The sequence below is a fragment of the Lissotriton vulgaris genome, chromosome 3_1, assembly GCF_964263255.1.
Source record: "Lissotriton vulgaris chromosome 3_1, aLisVul1.2, whole genome shotgun sequence".
Classification (NCBI taxonomy): Eukaryota; Metazoa; Chordata; class Amphibia; order Caudata; family Salamandridae; genus Lissotriton; species Lissotriton vulgaris.
Genome location: NC_141689.1, coordinates 856,950,635 through 856,977,507, shown reverse-complemented (window position 1 = coordinate 856,977,507; position 26,873 = coordinate 856,950,635). Strand labels below are relative to the sequence as shown.

Here is a 26,873-nt window from a genome sequence, read left to right as displayed (position 1 = left end):
CTTACCAGATTCAAAAGTTCAGGCTCATCATTAGTAGCCATTTCCTGTAGTGCTTCCTGAGGGGCCCCTCCAGAGTTCAGTTGCCAGTTGCAACTATTATGTGACCCTGCTCTGAACCTCAGAATAGTTACACATATGCCACAAAGGTCCTGAATTACAGCTAAGGGAGACAAGCAGGAGCCAGGCTGGAAGTTCAAATCCATTAATCAGCCCCTAATTCATTATTGTCAGTTGGGGCAGGGCAGGTGTTGTAACTAATTTTGCAACAATGAAAGCACTTAGCAAGTGCAAAAGATCACTAATCAGGAAGCACTAAGGAAGCAGGTGCCAGCTAAAAAAATATTCTGTGACACATTAATCAGCCCCAAATTAATTCAGGTCACTTGAGGCAGGGAAGGTGTGCTTGCGTTGCCACAATAATGTACACTGCCTGGACAACCAGAGGGTGCTGTGATGAAACAGAGGGTGGCATGGGTGGGCCAGAGGGTGGCATGAGTAGTCAGAGAGTGGCAGTGGTGACAGAGAGTGGCAGTGATGAAGAAGAGTGTCCCAAACAGGCTGGACACGTAGAAACAACAAGTTCGCGAAACTTGCGACCCGACAGGTAAGTTCGCGTTTTGCGAAATTGTACAAAACCCTCGCGAACTGGCAGAAACCCGCGCGAACACAAAAAAAAAAAATCCGCTAATTCGCGAGAATTTGCGGATTTTGCGGATTGCGAGTTCGCAAATCCACAAAATTCGCGAACGCGAGATTCGCAAAATTCACCCATGCTTAAAAACCCCCTCCTGATAAAGACGCTTTGCGATCTTTCCTCGGATTAGCAGAATATTATGCTAGGTTTGTCCATTCATACTCACAACTAGTTGAACCTTTAAGACATCTTTTGAGGAAAGGGTCCAATTTTATTTGGACTGATGAGTTGAACAGGGTTTTTTGTGAAATTAAGAAAATGATTGTTTCTGCAAAGGCCATACATGCTTTTAGGGAGGATGCTATCTCTGTTATCACTGTAGATGCGAGTATTTCTGGACTAGGGGCGGTTCTTACACAGAAAGTTAATGGTCAAGAACAAACAGTCGTGTTTGCTCCTAGAGCTCTTAAAGATTTTGAACAAAGGTATAGCACAATAGAGAGGGAAGCCCTTGCTTGTGCATGGGCGGTTCACAAATTTAAAATGTATATTTGGGGAAGGAGATTCGAGTTGGTCACTGACCACAAACCCCTAATTTATATCTTTAATAAGTCCAACTCAGCTTCTATGTCAGCACGGCTTATGAGATTAGTTTCAAAATTGCAGGAATTTAACTTTACGGTTAAGCATATTGTAGGAGGTAAAAACTTTCGTGCTGATTGCTTATCCAGGATGGCTATGGACAAAGATGATGAAGAGGATTTTCTAGTGGAATATGTGGAATGTGTTACGTTTGTGGACGCTGTGGATGAAATTAGTGATGTGATCTCAGAGAATGATTGGAAGGAAGCCACCGCTTTGGACAATGTGTTGTTGAAGGTTGTGGAGTTTACCACTCATTGTTGGCCCGAACCTAGGGGTTTGAGCGGGGATTTACGTAGTTTTGCTCAAATCGAAGAGGAACTTTCTGTTGAGAACGGTATAGTTCGGAGAGGTGAGAAATTCGTTCCTCCTTTTAGATTGAGGGAATCCATTATTAATAAGGCCCATCAAGGTCATTTAGGGGTGACTAAGACATCTATGCGGATTAAACAACACTATTGGTGGCCATCAATGGATTCTCAGGTCAAGAATTTGATTGATTCTTGCCCTGAGTGTTTGTTGTATGACAAGCATTGGCGTACGTTAAAAGTACCTTTGCATCCGACTGAATTTCCTGACTCCCCTTGGGAGAAAGTTGGGGTAGATTTTTCAGGTCCGTATTCCATTCTTCAACAGGAGAATAAGTATGTTATCCTTTTAGTCGATTATTTTTCGGAGTGGATGTACTTTGATTTAGTTAGGTCACCGGATTCAGATTCTACCATAACCTTTCTCAAGAAGGTTTTTGATTTAGAAGGGTCCCCAAGGTTTATCGTCACGGATAATGGGACTCATTTTGTGTCTGATAAAATGTGTACATTTTTGAAAGAATTAGATATTAAACAATTGAAGGTAGCGTTATATTCTCCAGCTTCGAACGGTCTTGTGGAGAGGGGGAATAAAGTAATTAAAGAAGGTGTCCAGACTGCAGTATCTTGTGGCTACAAAGTAGGTGAGTTTGTTAAACAAAAGGTCTGGCACTATAATACCTCTCCTCATTGTGTCACTGGTGTGTCTCCGTTTTCTCTGTTGAGAGGGAGAGAGAATCGTTCTGTCTTATTCCCTTCTTGGTTACACCAGGGTTCAGTAGGGAAAACTGTTGATTTGGATTCAGTTAAGAAAGCTGTTCAAGAGAAACAAAATCAAATGAAATTACATTTTGATGGTACTTCAATTGGCAAACTGGTGGATGTTCTGGTCGGTGACTGGGTTTTAATCAAAAATCCTGGAAGAGTAGTTAAAGGGCGTTCAAAATTTTTTGCACCTGTCCAAGTAGTAAAAGTTAGCAAGGGAGCAGCTTTCCTTGGCAAGAAGGGTTGGTGGAATAAACGCCAATTGGTGAAAGTGTCTGATCATCAAGCTGAAATTATCAAAAGTAGAAGTGTGGGGGTAACTCTGATAATTTGGATTGGAGCTTTTGGCTGAATGTCCCTTCTGATTCTTTTGTTCCTTGTCGCTCCTTTGAGCAACTTCCTGTCAGGAACTTAGCAAATTCTTCCAATTTTGTCATTAATCAGAATTCTGCTGTTAACAAAAAATTTTCTTCTTTTGGCAGACGTATCAGAGCACCGGAAAGATATAATGAATTTGTTAGATTCTAAATGTTTGTTTTTTTAAAAAAAAATTTATTTCTGTTTTGCTCACTGTTGTAAGGGGGAAGGTGGTGTAATGTAATGTATGCATGTCTTACGCCGCGTGATATTTCACGCGGCGTGTGACCATTCTTATTAGGAGGCTCGGCTCCTGTAAAGACCACGAGCCGCAGCCCGTGCATTTAATTGTTATGTTATGAATGTGTTGTCGCCCGTGCATGGTCGGCTGAGATCTTCGGTTGGCCATTGTAACCGTTGGCTCGCCGATGACCAGACGCTCCGTGTACGGGTGGAGTTATTACTTTGGAATAAACTTCACTTATTTATTCAAATAAGCCTCCTGTTCCCTTCATCACATGATTCCAGTAATTACGATTAGTTAGATTCTCAGAACATGTGTTGCCATATTGAGCCACAGTGCTTTCATTTACGATAGTGGGTACATGCAGTACAGTGCATAACCAGTTGCACAATGCTGATTCCAGTTTGATCCATTTACCTACTTTCTGCATTTGTTCTCTCCGGCCTCTATTTTCTCCGTGTGTTTATGATCACCCTCCTAAGAGTCTATGGCCACTTTGTTTACTGGGTACTTTCTTCCCTGGCCCTGTCATTCATATAGTCTTTCAGAGGTAATCAGATGTCTCTGGGTTTTGACGTGGGGGTTTGTGGTTTAGCATATTATTTGCTATTAGTGTCACAATATGTTAAGCTTTTGAGCTACTGTTCAACTGTTGGCATGTTCTTTCGACCCCAGTGTATAGCCAACTCTCTCTTTGCTATGAGTAGTGCTACACCGACATACATGCAGATTGCTTTGGGGATATCTTCAACATTTCCCAACAGGGCTAACAATGGGGATGGTTTGATCTGCAATTTTGTCATTTGTTGTAGCGCATTAAAGATTTGTTCCCAATACGCAACTACCCTATGACATGTCCATGTCATGTGGATGAAATCTGCTGTTGGGGCCTGACATTTAGGGCATTGTGGCGTGTGGGCTGGGTCTATGTGTGCCATTCTCACCGGTGTCATGTATATCCTTAGTAAAACTTTGCAATGTAGTAGTTTGTGACTGTGGTTGCAAGATAAGGTGCAGGTAAGTGTTCAGCATTTTACTCCACATCTCATCTGTAAGCGGGTGTTCCAGGTCTGATTCCCATGCGCTTCTTACTTTGGCATCGTGCGCAGGCATTAACTCCAACCCAGCACAATACAATTTAGGTTTAAAGCATTTTTATTGAAACAAAAGGAACATGGGGAAGGGGAGTAGGAGGTTAAGGTTACATACAATCCAGCGAAAAGAAAAAGAAGCGTATGTCAACAGTCCTGGTCTAGGGAGGTCAGAGGTCCAGGAGGGGAAGATAACAATTGTAAGGCAATAAGGCAATGCACATAACCCACTCGTGTTCCCCAACCCCCCACCCAAAGCTGAGCGCTAGTAGCTTACAGCGATCCAACAAAACAGAACCCAATCCCTCCGAGCCCCCCATCCCCAGAAAGAAAAAAAAGAGAAAGGAAACAATACCCCAACATCCCCATCCAATGGCCCGTAATAAAATAACCCACCCCAAACAGTCCGCCCCGTCCCCTAATCCCCTGTTCCCTAGTTGTCCTAATCCGCAGGGGCCGCCGGTGGCGTTAGTCTAAGAAGACGAAGGTACCTCGGGCAGGTGAATTCCCGGAATTCCGTGGACAGTAGTGCCAGGAAGGGTTGCCATAGTTCCTCGAACTGATCTACATTCCCAGCCACTGTGAGCGACATCTTCTCCATACCCAATACCTGCCAGAGCCTATGTAGCCAACCAGTAATGGAGGGGACAGTGGAGGTGCGCCAGTGGACAAGGATATTCTGGACCGCTGAGCCTAGCGCAATAGCAATCTGTCTACCCCTGCGGGACTTCAACGGGTACATGAGGTCATTGGGGAGGCCCAACAAAACATACGCTGGGAAGCGCGGCAGCTCAATCTCGAAATGCCTATCTACCTCATCCAAGACCTCCTTCCAATAAGCAGTCAGCACCGGGCAAGCCCAAAGAATGTGCGACAGGGTACCCTCCTGTCCGCAGCCCCGCCAGCATCCCTTGTCGGTGTGTTTGTGCATTTCATATAGCCTCTCCGGGGTGTAATACCAATAAGTGGACACCTTAGTGAAGGTCTCCGTAAGCCCAGTGTGGTATGCAGAATGCCTCGCCCGATATGCGATCTTGTCCCATTCCTTGTGGCTTAGCGTCCTGCCCAATTCTCTATGCCAGCGCTCCCTCCCCGGGTTGTGATAGTGAAACGTCGGGGGCTGGAGGAATTTATACAGATCGGTAATAAGTTTGGCGTCCGAGGCCCGGGTCACCAGCCACCGCTCATAAGGTGTGATTGGACGGGCTGCGACATCACGCACTTGGGGTTGGAGGACCCAGTGTCGGACCTGCATGTAGCGCAAACTATCCATCTCCGTCAGGCCAAAGTCCTGTCGGAGTTGTTGGAAAGGAATCACGCCCTCCGGCCCGTAAATCTGGAAAAGTGCCCTGCAGCCAGCGCTCACCCAGTGGGAGAAAGCTCCCGGCTCCAAGCCCGGGGCAAAGTCCGGGTTACCAACGATGGGCGTGAACGGGGAGGGGAAGGTAGTTAATTCACGGGGCTCGCAGACCGCATCCCACGCCCGCAGGGGGACCCGGGTGACAAAAGAGGCGTAAAGATTAGTCGGGCGATGCGCGCGGCGCAGGAATGGGACCTCCTGGAGGGTACGGCCCGCCACCGCCTGGTCCTGAAAGAGCCAGTGTTTGTCGGATTCCCACCTGCTCCACTCCACCAAATATCGGAGTTGCGCCGCCTGAAAGTACTTCCGGAGATCCGGGATACCAAGACCCCCCGCCTCCGGAGCGAGAGTGGAGAGAACCCTCTTCATCCGTGGTTTACGACCCTGCCAAACGAAGCGGGAGATGTCAGCCTGCTCTTGCTGTATCCAACCCACAGGGGGCTGGAGAGGTAGAGCGCGAAAGAGGTATAGGATCTGGGACAGCACCGTCATCTTCACCGCTGCGATACGGCCTAGCCACGAAAGCAGGCTCTTGCTCCATCGGCCTAGTTCCTCTTTAATCTTCCTGCTGAGGGAAGAGTAGTTAGCTGTAACCATTTCAGGCAGCGAGGGCGCTAGCAGGATCCCCAGGTATGGCACCGTAGACGAGGACCACTGCATGGGGAAAAGATGCTGAAGGTCTCTCCTAGTGTCCGCGGTTAGCGACACGTCCAGTGCTGCCGACTTGGCCATATTCATTTTAAAGCCGGCCACACGTGCAAAGGCGTCCAGTTCCTGAACGCAAGCAGGGAGCGACCTCCTGGGGTCGTCCAGGGTCAGCAGGACATCGTCCGCGTAAAGGCTGACAGTATGGACATATTGACCCATCTTAACCCCAATAGCGTCAGGATTATTGCGAATCCTCTGGGCAAACGGCTCCATGTAGAGGGCGAACAAAAGCGGCGAGAGAGGACAACCTTGTCTCGTACCGCGCTCGATGACAAAACTGCCAGAGCTATGCCCGTTGACCTGTACCGACGCTGATGGTCTTTTATAACAATTGAAGACCATGGTGCGGAACTTCTCGCCGATTCCCAGTTTCCTGAGAACCAGCTCAAGGTACGGCCAATGAACTCTGTCAAAGGCCTTCTCCGCATCAACCGACAGCAACATCCGTTCCCCCGGGACGCGTGAGGCCTTTTCCAGTATGTGCGTCACTCTCTTGGTGTTGTCAACCGTCTGCCTACCGGGTACAAAGCCAGCTTGGTCCGCCTCAACTAGGCCCGGTAGGTGTAGTCCAAGCCTGGACGCTAGAATCCCCGTATAGAGCTTAAGGTCAACATTCAAGAGTGAAATCGGCCTATATGAACCACACAGGGTCCGATCCTTCCCGGGTTTCGGAATGACCGACACCGTCGCGTTAAGAAGATCCGGTGGGATAGCGCCCGGTTCGGAGAAGGAGTTGAACAGGCGGGTCAGGATTGGTGCCACAGCGGAGCAGAAGGTCTTATAGAACAGGCCGTGTAACCATCCGGGCCTGGGGCCTTACCGTGCTTCAGTCGAGCTATAGCGGAGATGACTTCCTCCACATGGATCTCCCTCTCTAGGTGGTCCGCCTGGGCGGGCCCCAGCACCGGGAGGGCCACTGACTCCAAATAGTCCTCGGCGTCCCCCGGTGAAGAGGGCTCCGCGGCATATAATGCCGCGTAGAAGCTACGAAAGGAGTCCGCCACCTCCGCATCACCAGAAACAGTAACCCCGTCCGCACCTACTAGTTCCTTCACCACATTACGTTGCTGTGCAACCCTGAGCCGATGGGCCAGGAGCTTACCACACCTGTCCCCCCCCGTGTAAAAGGCATGTTTCAGGCGCAAAGCGGCATATTCCGCCCGGTCTAGGTCTAGTGCAGACAGGAGTTTCCTCGCCCCCTTCAGCTGCCTCCAAACTCGAGGAGCCCCCGTGCGGCGGTGTACCTGCTCAAGTTCCCTGACCTGCGCAGTCAGTTCGTCCCTCTTACGCTGCCGCTCCCTGTTCTCGGCCGAGGATATGGAGATAAATTCCCCCCGGAGGACCGCCTTCAAGGCCGCCCACTGCGTCGCCTGAGACGTGTCGGAGTTGCCATTGTGGACCAAATAATCCTGAATGACCTCCCCCACGCGCTCCACAACAGACTTCCTATGTAGAAGAGTATCACGAAGCCGCCACAACCCTCGAGAGGGGGGGGCCGCTGGCCATGCGAAAACGCCGGAAACCGGCGCATGGTCGGACAGGGACAGGACCCCGATGTCCGCCGCCGTGGCGGCAGTGCGCAGCGGGCCACTCACCAGGAGGTAGTCCAACCGCGAATAAGTGCGGTGCGCATGGGAGAAATAAGAATAGTCCCTATCGGTGGGGTGCATAGTGCGCCAGAGGTCGTGCAAATCCATCTCTGCAATCCGGTCTTGCACCGCGCGGGAAAGTTCCCCCGTCTGTGGGGAGCGTTGCGCAGACCTGTCCATAGCCGAGTCGAAGACGATGTTCAAGTCTCCCCCCAGGACAACATGGCGATCGGGCGAGGCAGTGACGTCCACCAACACTGAATCCAGGAAGCGATCCTGGTGATCATTCGGGCTATAAACGGAGCCAACCGTGAAAGCAATTCCCCCAAGTCGCATGCGGTATACTAGAAGCCTCCCCTTTTGTTCGGCATATTTATACAGCACCTCGCCCCTGAAAGAGCTAGCTAAAAGAATGGCTACGCCTGCAGTCTTGGTCGTTGCTGAGGAGAAGAATTGGGTGGGGAACTTGGCAGAGCGCAGCCTATGGCAATCCTTGGGCAGCAGATGAGTCTCCTGCAGAAGGCATATGTCCGCTTGTGTCCCCTCCAACAGGGATAGGACCGCTCTGCGTTTCACAGGGTTATTCAGACCCTTAACGTTAAGGGTCACTACCTTTAAGGACGGCATCCCACCCGGGGAACAGAAGCGCTATGTAGCAAGCAAGGGATCAGCGGGGGGGGGGGGGCGCATCGGGCAAGCGCGCGGGAAAGGCCAGGACAGGCCGAGTGTGTGCACGGGCAGCATCGGACGGGACCCCTCCAACAACCAAACAACTCTTACACCCTCCCAAAACATACTCACGGCAACTAGCCAAAACCAAAAACAAGTAGAAACACCCCATTGTCTCAGCCAAGCCCGGACGGGCAAGTCCAAAGAAACCAACTAAGTGGACGTTCAGCCACTCACCTCTAGCCGCTCCCTCCCAACCCCCGGACCCAACCCAGCATCGTAGAGGCTAAGAATCTCTCCCCCCGGAGTGAATTTAGGCCGTCAGGGCCACGCCATCGGAGTCAGGCAAGTTCCTGGCCGCCGTTCTCAGAGCTTCCGCCATATCTGCCCTGATGGTGGGGGAGTCAGGGCGGCTCGCACTCGCCGATGATTGTCGCCTCGTCGATCTCCGTCGACTCCGTCTCTCTGGGCGCCTCCACAATGGCGTCGCTCCGTCCTCTTCCGTGGCTGTGAGTCCCAATACTCCGCAAATGTCTTGTAGGGAGCGCAGCTGGTGGAGCGCTCCGTTCCACCGAAAGATCAGATGGAAGGGGTGTCCCCAGGAGTAGGGCGTCTCGTGCTCACGCAGAAAGTCAGTGGCAATCCTGAAGGACCTGCGCTTCTGCAGTGTAATGGCGGACAGATCTTGGTAGAGTGCCACAGGCCGCTCCCTGAAAGTTAGAGGCTGCTTCCTTCGGGCCTCTGCCATGATGCGCTCCTTCAAAGGAAAGTCGGGCAAGAACGCCAAAATGTCCGGGGGGGGTGCCGATGACTGGCGCTGTCGATCCACTCTATGTGCTCTGTCGATGCGGATCGGAAAATCTGCATCTTCCCCCAAGATCTCACGGAACAAGTCCTGCAGATAGGCCACCAAATCGGTCCCCTCGTCTGCAGACGGGACACCCCGCACCCGGATATTGTTCCGTCTGGACCTGTTCTCGAGGTCCTCGGAGTGGGCCTGGAGCTCGACACATTGCTCCCGGAGGCGGAGAACGTCCTGTTGAAGATGGACTATCTCTTCATCTCGGCGCTGGCTCGCTGTTTCCACCGTGTCAACTCGCTCACCAAGGCCCTCTACCTCCCTGCGCACTTCGCGGACCTCGCTGGCCACTTCCTTCTTTAAAGTCTGGAAGTCTTCTTTGAGGGAGCTAAATAATTCCTCCATGAAGGACCTCGTGACCGGCGGTTCGCCTCCAGTTGCGTCCGCCGAGGCCCGGGAGGACCCCGGCGACGGTTGTGTTCTGTCCCGAAGCTGCTGGGCCCTGCCAAGCATATCCGGCAGGGTACGGTCCCCCTTCCTCGAGCCTCCTCGCCCAGACATCTTGGCCGCTGCAGTGGGAAAGGCTCAAGTCCGGCCGCCGCAGAGGCGCCCAGTCGTCCGTGGGCACCAGATGTGGAGTCCGCACCGAAAGCAGGGGTGCTGCATCACAAGCGACAAAATGGCGGTCCGGCCCGGGCAGAGCCAGTCGCGGCACCCAGCCAGGGTGGCGACCGGGGGCCAAAGTTAGGGTCTCTCCGTAGTACTCCCCTCGGAAAGTTAGTCCAGGAGCCGAAGCAAAAGTAAGCACCCGCCCGCCAGAGGTACGGGTGGAGGTCGCCAGCGCCAGATTTCCAGGGGCAAGATGGCGGCAGGGCGGGGTCAGGGAGAGCGGCCCGGGTTGGCAAGACCACCGGCAGCCCCCGGGGCACAGTAATCAAAGAGAGTCCGCAGCCAATGCCCCACTATGTCACCGGAGGGCCCAAACAGGCCGGCCGCCGTGTAGATGCCTCCGGCCTTCGCCTCCAAATCCGGGGTCCGCACCACCCCGTGTGCCGTCGTCGCCAGCGAGGGGCCAAAGCGCCAACTCAGGTCCGAAGGCCGCTGTGCCTCAGCAGCACCGGCCACTTAGACACCGGGTGGAGGGCTCCGTTATTCCTCGGAGCGCGGCAGGTCCGATCCCTCGGGATCGCCAGCATTCAGCACCAGGCCCAGCCGAGGCGCCTGGACAGCACTGCAGTTCGCTCCGCCCTCTAGGCTCTCCTCCGTGCTTCGATCTTCGAACAAACTTTCGAAGTGCTTCCTCCGGGGCGATGAGAGTCAAAGTAGTATCAATAAGTGCACCAGGAACTCCGGCACATGCCTCTCACCCGCCGGGCAGCCGCGGGGGGAGAGAAGCGCAGAAAACGGGGCTCGAGCTGAGCTGGGCCGGAGGAGCTACGGGAGGAAGCGTCCGCTCACCCCGCCATCTTGGCCACGCCCCCGCACAATACAATTTAGAGATTTATCGGTCCCCTTCGTTATCTGAGATGAGCAACTGCAGCGGCGTGAAGTTATCAGGCTCTAATGGATAAGTGGACACATGTCTCCCTAGTGTATTCTGGAGTCTGGCTAATACAACATGATCTAAATGTGGAGCATCCACAAAGCGATTATCTACTGTGTGGAAAAAAATGTGACCCCCCCTGGAAAAGCATCCCCAAATGTACAAAGCCAGAACTGCCTCAATGTGCACTTTACTAGTGGTACTGTTGTGATAGGTACCCAAGGATTTTCCTTCAGGGGAATCCGTGAAGCATATAGGTCAGCGCCCACGTGATTTGCAACAACCTCCTCCATGCCCAGCAAGTAGTGGATATAGTTTGAATGGCATATAGTATCCTGGCATCTGGGTGGTACCAATGCCATGCATGGCTACATTGTGCCACTAGATAGTGCAGCTGAGTATTTGGGACTCCAAACCCCCCTTTTTTCATATGGAAGGACCAAGGTGTCCCACCCAATTCAAGGTTGGCACCCTCCCCAGATTAGTCACAGCAGCTGTGTATGCAGTTGTGCAAAGAATATGTTAGTGAGGGGTATAGGGATTTTATTGAAAAGGTACAATACAGAACTATCATACTTATAGTTAGAAAGCTAAAACTTTCCTGACGTGATGGTTATGTGTGATTTGTGAGGAGTCTCAAATACCCTAAAATGACTAATGTATTTCAATGTATCCACATGTGGTACATGTGTATGTTTTCCAAAGAATTCATACACTATACAACACATGGTATTGAGCATTTTTATGAGGCAACCTATGACATTGACTGCCTTGACAAATGTATAAATGAAATTCCACATGAGTATGTTTAAATACATATTTGTTTATTAATCATGAGATTTACTTTAAATTACGTTTAACTTGACATTATATTCTAGCCCAGTATTTTTCCTTAATGTCTGTGAGAAAGTATTTTGTTACAGATTTTAGCCATGTAGCATTCCTCCACGTTCTCATGATATTATATTAGATTATTGACGTTTCCCTGAAAACGACTATCGCAACTAGCATACAGGAAACTCTAGCAATGAATAGCCTTTTGTGGACTAACCTGTGTGCCTTGTGGTGGACAATCATTCCCATGCATGGTATGGGAAAATGTCCTAATGGATGTTGGGCAACAATGAGACAATGATAGTGCAACGATGGTGTGACACAGTAGGTATCACCTCTAGACTGATGAACTATAATACCAAATTTTCTTGAAGTCAGAGAACATGTGAGCCCTGCTAAGCCTGCTGCGCCTGCAGAAGCTGCCTTCTTTCTTTGCCCATTTCCTCATTGTCATCTTTGTCGATTGATACCTTGGGAGACGTTTGGAGTAGAGATCCTTACAAACTCCTCCCAGACCCCAAGCTTACACTAAGAGAACTTTTTAGACCTTTTCCCCTGCCCTGGTAATGGCAAGTACCCTTTGCCTAGTGGACTTTGCATGAACTCCTGCCGAACCACAGTCTTATAACACCCTGCTGAACTTTCCCTTTGAACTCGTTTGTTCTACTTCCTTCCCATGAGTTGCCCTGTCCTATGGCATTAAGAACTCTTACTCCTTAGACTCTGTTTAATGTGTAGTTTTACACTACACCTGTCATTAGTGGCGGCTGGTGACATTTGAAAGTGGTAAGGCGCAAAACAATTGTTGTACAGCACTGTAGCGAGCGAGCGTAGCGAGTGAGCCCGAACCTCCTATGGGGGGGGAGTTTGAGGAGCTTACCCCCAGATTCATCAAGAACACATTTTGCTATTCCTTAAAAGCAAAAAATACCGATTCACTATTAAGGAATAGCAAAATGCTATTCATCAAGAAATCACTTCAAAAATACCGATTTCTAATAATTCCTTAATTGCGACTCACAAATTGCGAGTCGCAATTAAGAAATATCTCCCCATTCATTCCTATGGGCCTAGAGGCCCATAGTAATGAATGGGAAGACCATCTCAATTTGCTAATCGCAATTAGTGATTCGCAAATTGAGATTGCGATTTCAAGGGTGCAGGGGCGTCCAAAGGACACCCTGTTGCACCCCTGAAATTGATGTGTGCACATATGTTGCGCACACACATGCCCTTAGGGCATGTGTGTGCATAACATGAAACTTTGAAAAATGCACGTTAGTGCATTTTTCAAAGTTTTTGCTATTTACCACGTAGTTAGACTTCATGGTAAATAGCGGCCCCAGATTGCGAATTCGCAATTTTAAAATGGTTCATGAATTGCATTTAAGGAATCTCAAATTGAGATTCCTTAAATGCAATTAATCGCAATTTAGCGATTTCTAGAATTACGATTTTTGCATTTGGGATGATGAATCCCAAATGCAAAAATAGCGCTCGCAAAGGGCCAGATTCTCAGAATCTAGCCCTTTGCGAGCCGATTTTAGTTTGATGAATCTGGCTGTTAGTGCAGGGACTGACACGAACATACAGCATGTCTTAAGCCAGGAGAGGAGCTCAATGTAGAGACAGATGCAACTACACAGTTTCTCGTTATCCAGAAGAGGTGCTCAATGCTGGAACAGACTCAACCATACAGCAACTCCAGATGCATGGGAAGGCGCTCCACATACAATACCTCACTAAGCCAAAGGGACAGTAACACTGCGCAGTGCGTCATGAACCAGCTGAAGTGATTATTAAGTGAAACAACCAATTTGATGGTATTTCACTTTTTTCACTGCACCATTCTGGAAAATAACCTTTGTCCTTAGTTTTCAGCCAAAACTAGCGAATGATAATACGAACTCGGAAGCCAATATTGTTAAAATAGTCTAAAATATTTCATAAAACCATCATGTGCATAAAATCATCACATCACTGTCTGAACTCGTAAGTCAAAATTGTTAAAATAGTTTCATTTATATCATAAAACCATCGCTGCGCTGTCTGTCTGCTCTTACAACAGTTTCTGGTGCTGACTCGACACCCACTTAGTAACCTGGCTTTATCAATAAATCCGAGTTAAAGCCAGGTATACGTCAGCTCTCAACCTTCTGCTTACTGTCCGTGTGACTTCAGCAGCATCACTCAAAAAACTGGAAAAGGCTGCAGACAGTGCACAGAAATTAAATAAAAGGACACACCTTTACTGTTTTGTTCATAGGCTATCCTGGCCGAATACAGTGCTTGGCATGTGATGTGAGGCTGATTTAAACGCTCTCACAAAGTTCCATAAATCACGAAACAAAGTCTAGGAAAATGTTGTCCTTTCTTCAACATCGCCACATTCGTTAAGAGAAGGCCTTGCTGTTATTGAGCAGGCATGTGCAAAATAGATCCAAAAATGCAAGGACAATGCTAGAATTTCCAGATGACCAGGGACTATTTAAATACGTTCAATTTAAATTTACTATATGTAGATAGAAACAGTTGTGGGGGGGTCGCACGTGGGTGGGGGCAGAGTGAGTTTAAAATCAAAAGAAACAAAAAAGAAAATGTACCCGACCGGGTCCGCACCGCCTCTGCTCCTTTGCCGGGGTCTCGCGTTGGCATCTTCAACTTCTGAACAGAAACAGCTGCGTCACTGGCAACGCCTCTCATCCAATACTGATGCTGCTCCAGCAGCGCCAGGTTTGGCTTAGCTGGGATACTCGCTGCCCGCCCGCCCATTCGGAGACAGACGATTGCGGCGTTTATCAACCCTTGCTCTTCTAATGCGCTGCCGCCAGCCAGAGAAAACACTAGTATGCATGACTGGGATGGTTGGAAAAATTCTCCGACCATAACCCAACATGTGCACTTGTGCGCACTGGTGCTGCTGCCTGCTGTGCACTCCGCGCCACCTCCTGGTCTGACAATGCATATCAGTCAGCATGAAACCGGACCACCCACCCCCTTCAGACATGCATTGTCAGTTCAGACAGAGCTGCCAAGGAAGCTGCGGACACGGCTTGTGAGTCAAAGCCCCAGCGCCCTAATGGACGCACTGCCACTGCCTTTCCACGATTTATTGGGGACTCCTGACCGAGCTTTCTAAATGCTGAATATTGCTTCTTTATTTGTCACTATTTATAATATTAATTGAACTCTTTAATGTCTAAGTCCTTTGAGTTTCATGTATGTTTTTCCCACCATGATTGTGTTTGGGAGCATTAGATTACTAATGTATAGTAAAGGTAGTTATAAATTGTTCACCGAACATCAGGGTTTGGTGCTGCTGTTCTGTATTGCAATAGCAGAGTATGTGTGATTTTAACCTGTTTGATTTTCTTCAAGAGATTATTACTTCCATTTGTCATCTTATACCTTTCAAGTATGGTCCTGAGAGTCATATATCTAAATCAAATCACTGATTTGTAATTTGGCTACCAATTCCTGGTCCTCATTGGGTAGCCAATGTTCAACATCCCAAATGTCCTTCACCTCTCAATGCGATGTGCAAGATTCGTCAGAGGACCAAAGTAAGAGATAAAAATCAATTGTGGGTCAAGGTAAACGCTGGATCAAATCTGGTAGCACATTGGATGGTTGTGTCCATTGGTGTGAGGGATTTAGGGTGTCCTATCACAAAATTGCCCTAGCCCAGTCCAAATACCTTATGGTTCGACCGAAGGATTGATGGAGTACCAGCGAAACTGAACCAACTTGTAGCAGCAAAAGGAGTGTGAGTATTAGTAGTGTTGCACATTACACTTACTTAATATTAGATTGCCGTGTTTTGAAAGGACTGTGATGTCATGCAAAGTTGAAAAAGGTGAAGTCAATGTGTGTTTGGCACTTAATGCAGAATATTTGAAGTTTCTTTGGGCCCATTGTGATCAAAGATCCTGGTATATACAACGAAAGTCGAGTTTCAGTGTAGTTCTCTGCTGTGTTGAGGTGCTTGTCATGAGACGTTGTCGACAGTACCATTAAGTAAGGGCTAATCTTTGTGAGGTTGTGAGATGTGTTTGTAATAGTTGATCTCAGTGCACAGGGAATAACTGTATCAATTTGGGGTGAGATCCCACTGTTCGAGATCGTACTTGAAGCGATTGTCATGGTAGGGTGGAATCATTATTAAAGACTGTTTTGCTTGTGTGATCAACAGAGTTAGTTGATTAGATAGCTTGTATCTGTTAGCATATTTTGCTTTTAAGAACACGCTAAGAAAAATTGTAAAGGAAGGCGAGCTGCTGCAAGGAGTGGAATTGATATTACAGTGTGCCGCTCTGGTTTCGGTTGGCTGGTGTAGAGCCATGCTGGAAATGGTTGAATATGTCATAAAGAGCAGCACTGGTACTGGTTGCGAGTGACTACCGAATAGAGGATTGTGGGAGAAATATATTTCCTGGTTCCATTGAAAGTTATTTGTAAACATTGTACAATACTAAAGGAAAATGACATTTTTTAAAGCCATTCGAAGACTCATGCAGGGAGATATGACTATACCTGTTAGAGAGGGAGAACCAATACCTCCAGAGGGTAAGCAAGTCATTGTATGGAATTAAACAAAGGGTAGCATACATGCCTTTGGCTTGAGCAATGTTGTAAGATCACAGAAAAGGATGGTCCTTTAGCTTTCCCACCTTACAGTACTTATAATGCGAGGGTCATTGAACACTTGAGGAGGAATCGGTACGATATGAAGCCGCCTCCTAGACCTGCTCAATTTGAAGCACTGCACGAATGGAAACACTGAGCCCACCAGAAAGAGATGGAGAAATATCAGGGGAAATACAAAAGAGCCATAAGCACTTATGCAGAGGCCAGATGGGGTGCACAACACAAAGCTTGGATAGCTGATTTAACTGAAGGAACAAGAATGTACCCCATTTTATTAGTTGAAGAAGAGGTTAAATGTAAACGAAAGGAAAAGAGACAGCCAAGACTGACATTATAGCTGATGATAAAGACAGTGAAATAGACGATGTATTCTTAAATTAACTATTGCTACATTATCCACCACTGTACAATGAGTATTAATCTGGGAAACTGACTAATGCACAGTCAGATGGAATCCCTAAGGCACCTTCTGTACCCGAAAACTCATTTGCACATAAACCTTTTGCGCTCATAGGAGGAGATAGATGAATAATAGTACCTTTAAATCCAATTACTTTAAATGCTCCAGACGTTTTGACGATTCCTGTTACTTTTAGTCCGTTACTTTAGCTCTGGCATGACTTGGTTAAAATCATTTTAAAGTGATTTTAGCCCATTTGCGGTTCGTGCGATTAATACTGTGTCATTGCATACAATAAACAGGAACTGAACAGGAGACTATTTTAGGGACATCACAGGTGCATGTTGTTAAAAAGGTTTCTCAGGCATTTATGTAAGATCAAAATAGAAAATGGGCTAACATGCAACCTTGCTGAGATCTCATTTAACCTGAATGAGGGGGAATACTCTCTCCCTGTTGGGAATATTGATGTAAACATTTTAGAATGTGCAATAATACAAGTTCAACCCCTGCCCAACCCAAATTGTCCATAGACTTTCGCTGCCAAAAAGTCGAAGACAGAAGAAAGGTCCATAAACGCCATGTGAAGGGCTCCTCTCCTGGCCTTGACATATTTACCTTGGATCAATGTAAGGCTCAAGGCTTGCTCCGTTGTTCACAAACCTGGGCAAAACCCATATTGCACTTCAGTAAATACGGATTGATCCACCGCCCAATCTTCTAGTTTTGCTAAAATTACCCAGCCTAATACTTTAACTGAAGCAGCCAGCAGCGAGATCGACCTATATTTGGAGTGGGAATCTTTTTGTCCTTTCTTAAATATCGGTACTACTATAGATTCCCCGTCTCTAGAGGTCCCTTCATAAAAGTTACTCTAAAAAACATCCATTACCAGGGGGACCAGAAGTCAAGATCATGTTTTAAAATCTCAGCTGGAACTCAATCTGGACCTGGCGCTTTCCCTGTGGGAGACGTAAAATTGCTGTGTGGACTTCCTCTACCGTAATGGTCTTACTAAAGTTTAAAAGGTCTGCAGGTGAAACAAAACAGTCATTTGGAGGTAAAAGCCTGTCGCCTCTATTAGTTGGGTTACAAATGTTTGTGAAATGTATAACCCATACCTGTTCCATAATATGGCATTCAATACCTGTGGTTGTCTTTCCAGAAGGAAAGGGTTGATTTACTATCTCCCAAAATGCCCTGTTATCATTTTGGAGGGCAGCATTTTCAAGGTCATCCAAGGCTCTAGTTCTAATTTCTGCTTTCCTTTTTTCAATTGCTTGTTTATAAAACACTCTTGCAGTCCTAGCCTCTACCTGGCCCGAGGCACCTTGTTGGTTATTTTTCAAATTGTTTTATAGGCATATTCATAATTCAACCTGATTTCACATGATTTGCTAGCCTAGGCTTATTTGAGGGTAATACTAATGCGACTGATTTGTAGATATTGGTAAAGCTATCACATCTACCCACTGAGTCAACCTCCTCCGATAGGCACCTTAAAGTCTCTATCTTAATATTAGTGGGCAAATCCCTAAAAACTATACCAGGAATGATGTGGGACCATTTTTTCTGACCCCACGTGTTTAATGCAGATCTTAAAGTGTGGTGACCCGATAGTGAGAGCAGAAGATGGTAAAGCCATGGCAAGGCTAATAATTAGAGGTTAGTGGTCACTCAATGGCCGCACCTCAACATTTTTCAATAAGGGGGCTAAATCATCAAATAGGAGAATGTGACCAATTATAAATCCTTTTCCTCTCCCTATGGAAGTTGGGGCTTCAACAAAATTATCATTGTTTATTTCTGAGGGAAAAAACAAATTAAATATTTAAAAGAAGGCCTGTCAAGGCCTCACCATACCGAATGCTTAAAATTCCCAGATTTTTCTCCCCGAACATCTCTAACTCCACAAATCCTTGACCCACCGTATGGACAATTAGCAATAAGAAAACCACCTGCCCGAATGATGGGAACAGTTGACTGCTCCCTATTAATAAAAGTAGTGTTGGAATGTTCAAGGTCCTTGATGAGCTCCACAGGTTGTGTAGAGAAAAAGTTATAATAAAAATTAACAAAAAATAATATTACATACCCTAAGTAAATACAATTTTAGAATCTGGTAATAGGGATTTGCACACATCCGAACACTTAGGACCCTTTGTGAAGTAGAAACCAAGACTTAAAGACCGACCTTAACCCTGCCGGAATTAGAGTGAATAGCAGGGGAGAAAAAAAGAGCAGAACCCATCTATCGAATTGCAATCACAAACCAATGTCTCTTGACAATAAATAATGTCAAATTTTTCAATAAAAGAAAACCATTCCTTGTTTTTAAGTTTGGAGTTAGTTCCTGCTGTGTTCCAGGAGAAGAAATTTAAATCCCAATCATATTTTTTTAGGTAGGTCTTTTGTTCTCATTTCCGCCACCTCCTCTCAAATCTGGATGACTCAATGTAAAATCTTGTCATACCTCATTCATAAAATGGATTACTAGCCGTGCAGGGTTAGTCAACACTTGTGACTGTGGTGGACAAATACCAACCATCTTAATCAAAACTTTCTCTTAATGGGATGGGTGTGAGATTTTTATTCCATTGTGAAGCCTATTAACATCATCCCTTGTATATTAAGGCATCTCTACTTGTGTTCATGGAGAAGCTCTTGATGTTGTTCTCCGAGACCTCCTTAACTGCGCTATAGGTGGATAAAGTCAATTATTTGAGTCCAAGCCTGAAAGTGGAGAAAACCTATTATATGTAGGGAAAGTGCGAATGTCTTGTGGAGATACTCGAAGGTAAAGGGCACCACCCCTTGTCACCAGCCTCTGACCGTTATAATTGCCCAAAAGGGCGGGTCCCTCTGATGAAGCAAGGATTCGCACATTACGCGACTTGCTTGTACTCATGAACCTCGAATAAACATTAACGTCATAACGAACATGTTTGTCTTATTAATATTGCACTTTTACACTACACGCAGGTGTCCCAGTGATGCTTGCCTATGTGTTTACTAATCCTAACTACGCTTGCATCTAAGATGGTCGCTGCTATGCGGGATTCTAGTCTGCGCATGCGTCGGTCATACCCATGTGATGTGACGCACTCGCAGTTCTGGAGGGAACTTTTCGCTCATGCGCAGTACAGCTAAAGATGGCTGCATTGTTTCTCACATGCTCTTCGCTTGCACTGCTGCTTCAGCACAGCTATTTCGTTCTGCTTAACTCCTAATGCTATAAATATTATAAAGTAAGGGGTGTAGTATAGCCGATCATGGTATACAGTGTATTCATTTTTTCTGTGTTTCTAAATTGTTTTCGCTTACTTTTCATGTATCGATCATTGCGGACCTGGGAGAGGTGCGCCCTTCCATCTTTGAAGCCCGTGTGGTACTTGTCACGTGATGGGGGAAATGAACCTTGCAGTAGTGGAACCCAGCCAGCTGGCAGCCAAAGCCAAGATGCTCCTGGGAATCGACCTGTTACCCAGCAAGACGAAGCTGATTTGTACCTAATTTTGATACAATTGTATTAACTTATGTATACTCTATTGTTCACTGTAAATCATATGTCATGGGAACTGGAATGTAAGGGGTGGGTTCGAAAACTGAATAATTAGTATGGGAAAATTCAAATTATAGGTGGTGTCATGACCTAACCGCCTCTCTTGTCCAATCCGAAGTTGGGGATCCTTTCACTTGCAACATTGGTGGGTGGTACACTGACCCGAAAACAGTATAACTAGCCTAGGTTTAGCTAGAGAAATTGTCCGACTTGTCCGAATAGCTGACCTGTCGCTGACCCTACGAACTCTATAGGTGATTGATACAGAGAGCTGCGGAGCACTCTGTCCGTAATTTCCACAAACTCAGTCTGGGGTGGAAACCTTAAGTGCTGGCAAAGCACTTTTCTGGGAGATTCGAGAACCCAATCGGGGTTATTGGCAGATTCCTTGCAGAGAGGGCATAGCGCAGGCGTTGCATCCGAAGCTGCAGGTGTTGGTCGTACCCTTTTGTGAGCCCAGTCCTGATCCAAATCCTGGGGTGATCCTGTCCTGACTGTCCATGAGCTGTACCTGCTCGCCTACTGGCATCCTAAGTCCTTGAGAGTCCTTTCCCGCCTTTCCCAACTGACCCATGGCCAGGGTTAGTCTTCTTTCCGTCCCAGGTAAATATAATATATGTGGGTGTTTGTCTATCTAAATCTTTTCTCTCCTATTTTTCTGAATAAAGCAAACTTGCCTATGTGATTTTCTCCGACATTTGACTCTCACGAAAAGTATTATTCTAGCATGTTCCATATTTTCTCCCTACCTTTACTTAAACACTGAACTGTTTGCTTATCTAGTATGTTCCACTCTTACCTTCCCTATAGAAAATAAGTGCATCTTGGAAAGTATCATTTTTCCGTCTAAATCAATTAGCACATTCAAATTCAGCATTTCTTAGTATGTTCCCTTTTCCTTACCACCCTTATTGACGTTGTGAAAGTTGGTAAGACTAAATAGCGTGTTCCTTATTTCCCCTCCCTTTATTCTTCAAATTCTTAGATGATCCTTACATTGATTTATAGTTACACTATATTTCTAATCCTAGTTATTGATAGTTTGATCTGTGTAAATTTCATTCTCATGGCATACGACAAATTTGATGACTAGATAAAGCTTTGAAAACTTCTTGTGTTTGTGGTTATCAAAAAATATAAACAGTTTTATAAATATACATGGTATTTTGTTTAGTATTATCTTCCTACCCCTGCTAGCTCCTGATCTATCGTGATCATAGGTACCTGTGACAAGGATTCGGTAAGTCAGGTACACGGAAATAAATAGAAAGGAAACTCGAATTGCTGATAGTGGTGTGTAGGTTACCTGATTTATGAAATACAGTGATAAACACGTTATGGTCCCAGTAGTGTATATTTGGTAAAATAAGAGTCGGGTGACCTGCACGCGCTATCAGTAATTTTCTGGTAGCAGAGCTATGGTTAGGACTAGTTAAGATAGGTAGATAAATTAATTGTTGATAAAATGTGAAAATTTAAATGTGCTGCTAAAAATTATTTTTCCTTGAGATCGATCGACTGCAAAAAAATATTGGTTTGAAATGCTATGAAATGTTTAAAAAGTGTTATGAAATGCTGCTATGTGAAGTTTTTGTATTAACCATTTGTTAGTGATTGTTATATGTTGTCTGGAAAAATCCCCGGGGGCAGAATAGCGGGTGGTGAGGAGAATCCACTTGGCAGAGAGGTCACTTACTGTGAGGAAAATTAGTGCATGGTTAGGCAGAACTGGAAGCGCTAATTAGGGTTTTCTTTTTCCGTATGCATAATTGAATAACTGAGAGCAACGAGTTCGCTAATGAAACTTCAGTTGTGATATTACCTAGTAAAGGTCACACGGGGAAGGAGTAATAGGTTCATCGGAGCTAGAGTGATAGCAAAGGAGTTCACTGGTGAAACTTTAGACTTAGTATATATCCCGGAAAGAGTGGATGAGTCAAAGAAGTAACAGGTTCTCTAATGCTTGTGTGAAGGATAGGCAGAAGGGTCTATCCGTAGTGTATGAAAAGTAGACAGAAGAGGTTTACTTGCAGTAAAACAAATCTTTCCTGTTAGACACTCAAGTACAGTGGCGAATGTTATACGTTGTAAACTAAACTGAGCACTTGCACTTTAAGAAAAATTCAAAGTTTCCGTTACCTTGTGAAGGAGGGAGTCGGTTGCGGAGCTGCGCTGACGTCACTCTGTGCCGCGCTGGTATTGGTCGAAACAGCGGGGGTGTAATGAAGTTAGTATTGTAAAGGAGGGGCAAGTGCCAGAGCATGAGACCGCGTCTCGCGAAGAAGCCGCGCACCCATTGGTCGAGAATATTTGCAATCGCAGTGTAGATTGGTTGTTGAAAAATTAAAAGACGCGGCAGCATTGGAAAAGGATTTGTAAACAAAATACGTAATATAAACCGAAAAAAATTCTAGTTACAAAGTATATGTGGTATCCCGAATTTTTACCTGATCCACAACATTTAGGTTTTCGTAAGGATCAGATGCTAAGTGGCAGACCTTACAATATGTACGGAAGCAAGAGGAAAATGTCATTTGCTGACAAGGTCAAGAATTATTTCAAGAAAGACAAGCCCATCAAAACTAGGGAAGGTGTAATCATTCCACCACCTAATACTCCCGCATCATTTATGATGTTTGATAAAGGTTATCATACCTGCGTATGGTTAGAAAATTGGGTAAAGTATACCCAAGAAGATGGAATCTTAGCATTTCCCCTAGATGGTACCTTTAATAGTAGAATTCTGTTTAATTTGAGGACCCGAATGAATGACTTACATCCCAGACCAAGATTGATGCAATATGAGGCTTTAGAAGAATGGGAAATTGAGGCCTTGGAGCGAGACATACCCAGAATGGATAAGGGAGTAAGTAAGTGGTACCCAAAATTGCAGAGAGAGACTAAAGAGAAAAAGATGAAACAGTGGAGACAGAATATGATGGTCGAGGAACTATTTCCAGTACTTCCTATAGAAGAACCTGTAGGAGAAAAAAGGACAGAGAAAACCCGACACTTAATGACTATGGGTGATTCGGAAGATGAATACCTGGAGGATTTATTTATGAAAAATCCACCCCCATATAATGAGGATTCAAGGTCCTTGAGCTCGAAAAACCCATTTTTCAGACGTCCTAGAAGTAGAAGGGCCAGTGAAACAGATACAGCAGGTCTAGGTAATAGGCATAATAGTAAAGATGGATTTTGTCGGCCTGATACAACTGTCCCAAATTATAGGCCATTCGGTGATGAGAGATCAGGTATGACAGTCCCAACTGCCCCGAGTCTGTATCCTCCTTTAGTTCCACAAGTGTTACATGACACATCCATTGAAAGGGTTTTACACGAACGAGAAAAGGAAGCCTTAATCAAACAGCGAAATGAACTCATTCAGACAATAGCTCAGATAAATCCCAGTCCTGAAGCTCTGACAATTCCAGTAACTATTGGCCCCGTTGTTCCTCTTTATGGGGATAGACAGGCTAGTCCAAAAACACCAGTTATTACACCAGCTGTAGCACAGCCCAGAAAAGAGCCTCTCATAGTTGATGATCAGGCAAGTGAATGCGAATCTGTGATCTCCCTGATGGATCTGCCCATAAGGGAACCGGAAAGCAGTGTACCACAGACGGGAACTCAGACTAGGGCAAAGGAAGTCCTGATAGAAACAGTTTCAGGTACCCGAAGCGCCACAGTAGTGACTCCGGAAGAACTAGATCAATGGACTCGAGAATTGCAAAAAGAAACTCCTCAGCCAAAACCATTAGATATTTACAAGCTAAGAATAGAGGTGGAAGAACTAATGGCCGGAAATGTGGGATTAGACAGATTGAACACCTTTAGTGAGGAAGAGTTGCTGTTTATATGCAAAAGCCTTACCCGAAACACCAGAGTGTTCCATGAGAAACTAATGGACACCGCAGCTAATATGGGAATAGATGTTAGCAAATCTAAAGTATTACAAAAGCCCTAGAAAGCAGAATTTTCGGATAAGGATCTAGAAAACATGAATGTGTCAGGGAAAAAGGTACAGATAAGAGAATTGCTGAATCTGTTACAGAAATGGGAAGATTTAGAAAAATGGAAAACCAGATGGGCAAAGAAAAAGGAAGACAGTAAGGCCAGACAAAGGACTTCTGAATATGTTCTAAAAGAAGTTGATAAGACAGAGACTTTGTATCCCATGAGAGAAGTACCAGGTGGGAAATATGTACATGTTCCATGGTCCCGACAAGACATTGTGTCATTCACGAATGAATTCCCGAAATTACGAGAGAAGCCTGTAGAATGGGATAGACAGGTTGAAAGATTTGTAAAAGTTCAAAAGTGTCTGTTGAGGGACCTAGATGGATTTTTCGACATTGTATTTCCTGTAGATTTATGGACAGAATGTAAAATTGCAGTTGATTGGCCAAGTGAGGAGTACGAAAGAGACTCAAGAACTGGAGCTCCCTCCCCGGAGGTGATGAGACAGTATGATAAAGTAATACTGTATTTAAAAGGGAAAGTGCCAGCCAAAGAAACTGATTGGACCCGCATAGATAGAACTACCCAAAATCGTGATGAAACTGTTCACTCCTATTATGAACGACTGTTACAGGTATTCAAAACCTACAGTGGAATCGATAACATTGAAATGAAGGATATGACCCATTTCATTTATCGATTCGTGTTGGGATTGAGACCTGAAATCACACAGTGGATTAGAGATAATAAAATCTGTTGGCAGGGAAAACCCATAGATGAGGTCCTGAAGTACGTCAAATATTGCGAAGATGAGATGGAAAACAAACGAAAAGCATTAAAGGAAAAGGTCATGTGGGCTCAAGTGAAATTGGCGGAACAGCAAGAAAAGCAGTTAGGTAAAATGAATAATAATACACCGAACACAAGCTCTGGGGGAGGAGGGAAACCCCGAGTAAAAATGAGGTTAGCTGCTGCTACCTGACGGAGGAGGACGTTGTACTGCAGGTGGATCTAGGAACCAGGGGATGCCTTAGCTCACTTTATTAAGAGTGCCTAAGCAGAAGGATTAATACCCCTTTCCTTATAACAAATCAACAACAATAGATAGCCAGACTGAACCTACTTTTTCTACTACCCTGGTTCCAGCTCTTTTTGGACCATCATCCATATTTTTGATGATATTTACATGTACAATATTGAAATACCTTTCCAAGAGAATTTTGGCAGTACAGACTACAAATAGATATATATCGCCTAATAATAAGAACGACTCGGACAGACGAGATTCCTCCACAGAGAACTTTTTGTTCAACAGGATGCCCTTTCGAGCATAATAAATCGTTACAGACATTTCCACGCACCCCGATAGTCACGGGAGAAGATATAAGGACACTATCCTATCTTTTACTTTGCCCTGAAGAAGTCCCAAGATGACGAAACGCGTCGGCTGTAGCTCCTGTGTGTGATTTTTTACTTACAACTGAACTCAATAAAAGAACTCTTAAAGAACACAAGTAACAACTAATGTGATTATTGCTGTTAACCTCATCAAAGTTATCAGTTCTTGTAAATTCTGAAGTGGTGCACCTTGACCTTGTTTAAAGTATTTCATAGTTCATGTTTTGAACCAACATTGTAACGGTGGGTGCATTGATACCTGGAGTGGGAGTTGTTCCGAATACACACCGAATTTGCAAATTGTCTACAGTGGTGGATCGGTTATCTACTGACACTGCTGCTGGTTTACTGCTGGTCAATACTGAAATGGTTGCGATCAGATCAATGGTTTTACAAAATAGACTTGCTCTTGATACCTTATTGGCAAAAGAGGGCGGAGTCTGTAGAATGTTGAAAGCGCAACATTGTTGCACTTACTTTCCTTATGAAAGTGTTGAAATTAAGAAATATGTGAGAAACATAACTAATTTGGAAAAAGAGCTCAAACCACTGGAGGTTGAATTTGCCTGGAAGAGACTAACCGATGGTCTCTCCTCTGTAGGTAGTTGGTTTTCTAACATAGGTAAAAGTCTCGTGAGTAAAATACTGATGCCAATAGCAGGAATAAGTTTAATTGTGTTAATAATAATAATTTGCTGTAAAAGTCAAAAATGCAAAAAGAAGTATGCTGTGAATAAGAGAGGAGTGAAACGGAATGTTGATGAGCTTGAATTGGAAGAGCTGATTAATCAGATCTATAAAAAAATGAAAAATTACCATCCTAATAAGGATGGAGAAAAAAGGCTCACCAAAAAGTTTGTAGAAATTGAAATGGGTGAAATGTGAAAGAGAAAATTGGCATCTGGTTCCATTAATAGTGATGATAGTAAATATCATCAAAGAGGGGATTGATGGAGCAAGGATTTGCACGTTACGCGACTTGCTTGTACTCATGAACCACGAATAAACATTAACGTCATAACAAACATGTTTGTCTTATTAATATTGCACTTTTTACACTACACGCGGGTGTCCCAGTGATGCTTGCATATGTGTTTACTAATCCTAACTACGCTTGCATCTAAGATGGTCGCTGCTATGCAGGATTCTAGTCTGCGCATGCGTCGGTCATACCCATGTGATGTGACGCACTTGCAGTTCTGGAGGGAACTTTTCGCTCATGCGCAGTACAGCTAAAGATGGCTGCTTTGTTTCTCACATGCTCTTAGCTTGCACTGCTGCTTCAGCACAGCTATTTCGTTCTACTTAACTCCTAATGCTATAGATATTATAAAGTAAGGGGTGTAGTATAGCCGATCAT

General features: G+C 45.5%; 1 pseudogene; it reads left to right on the top strand.

Annotated features, from left to right (window-relative positions):
• Nucleotides 1–1,366: 1,366 nt before the first annotated feature.
• On the top strand, nt 1,367–25,097 carry LOC147727125 (uncharacterized; annotated as a pseudogene).
• Nucleotides 25,098–26,873: the final 1,776 nt, after the last annotated feature.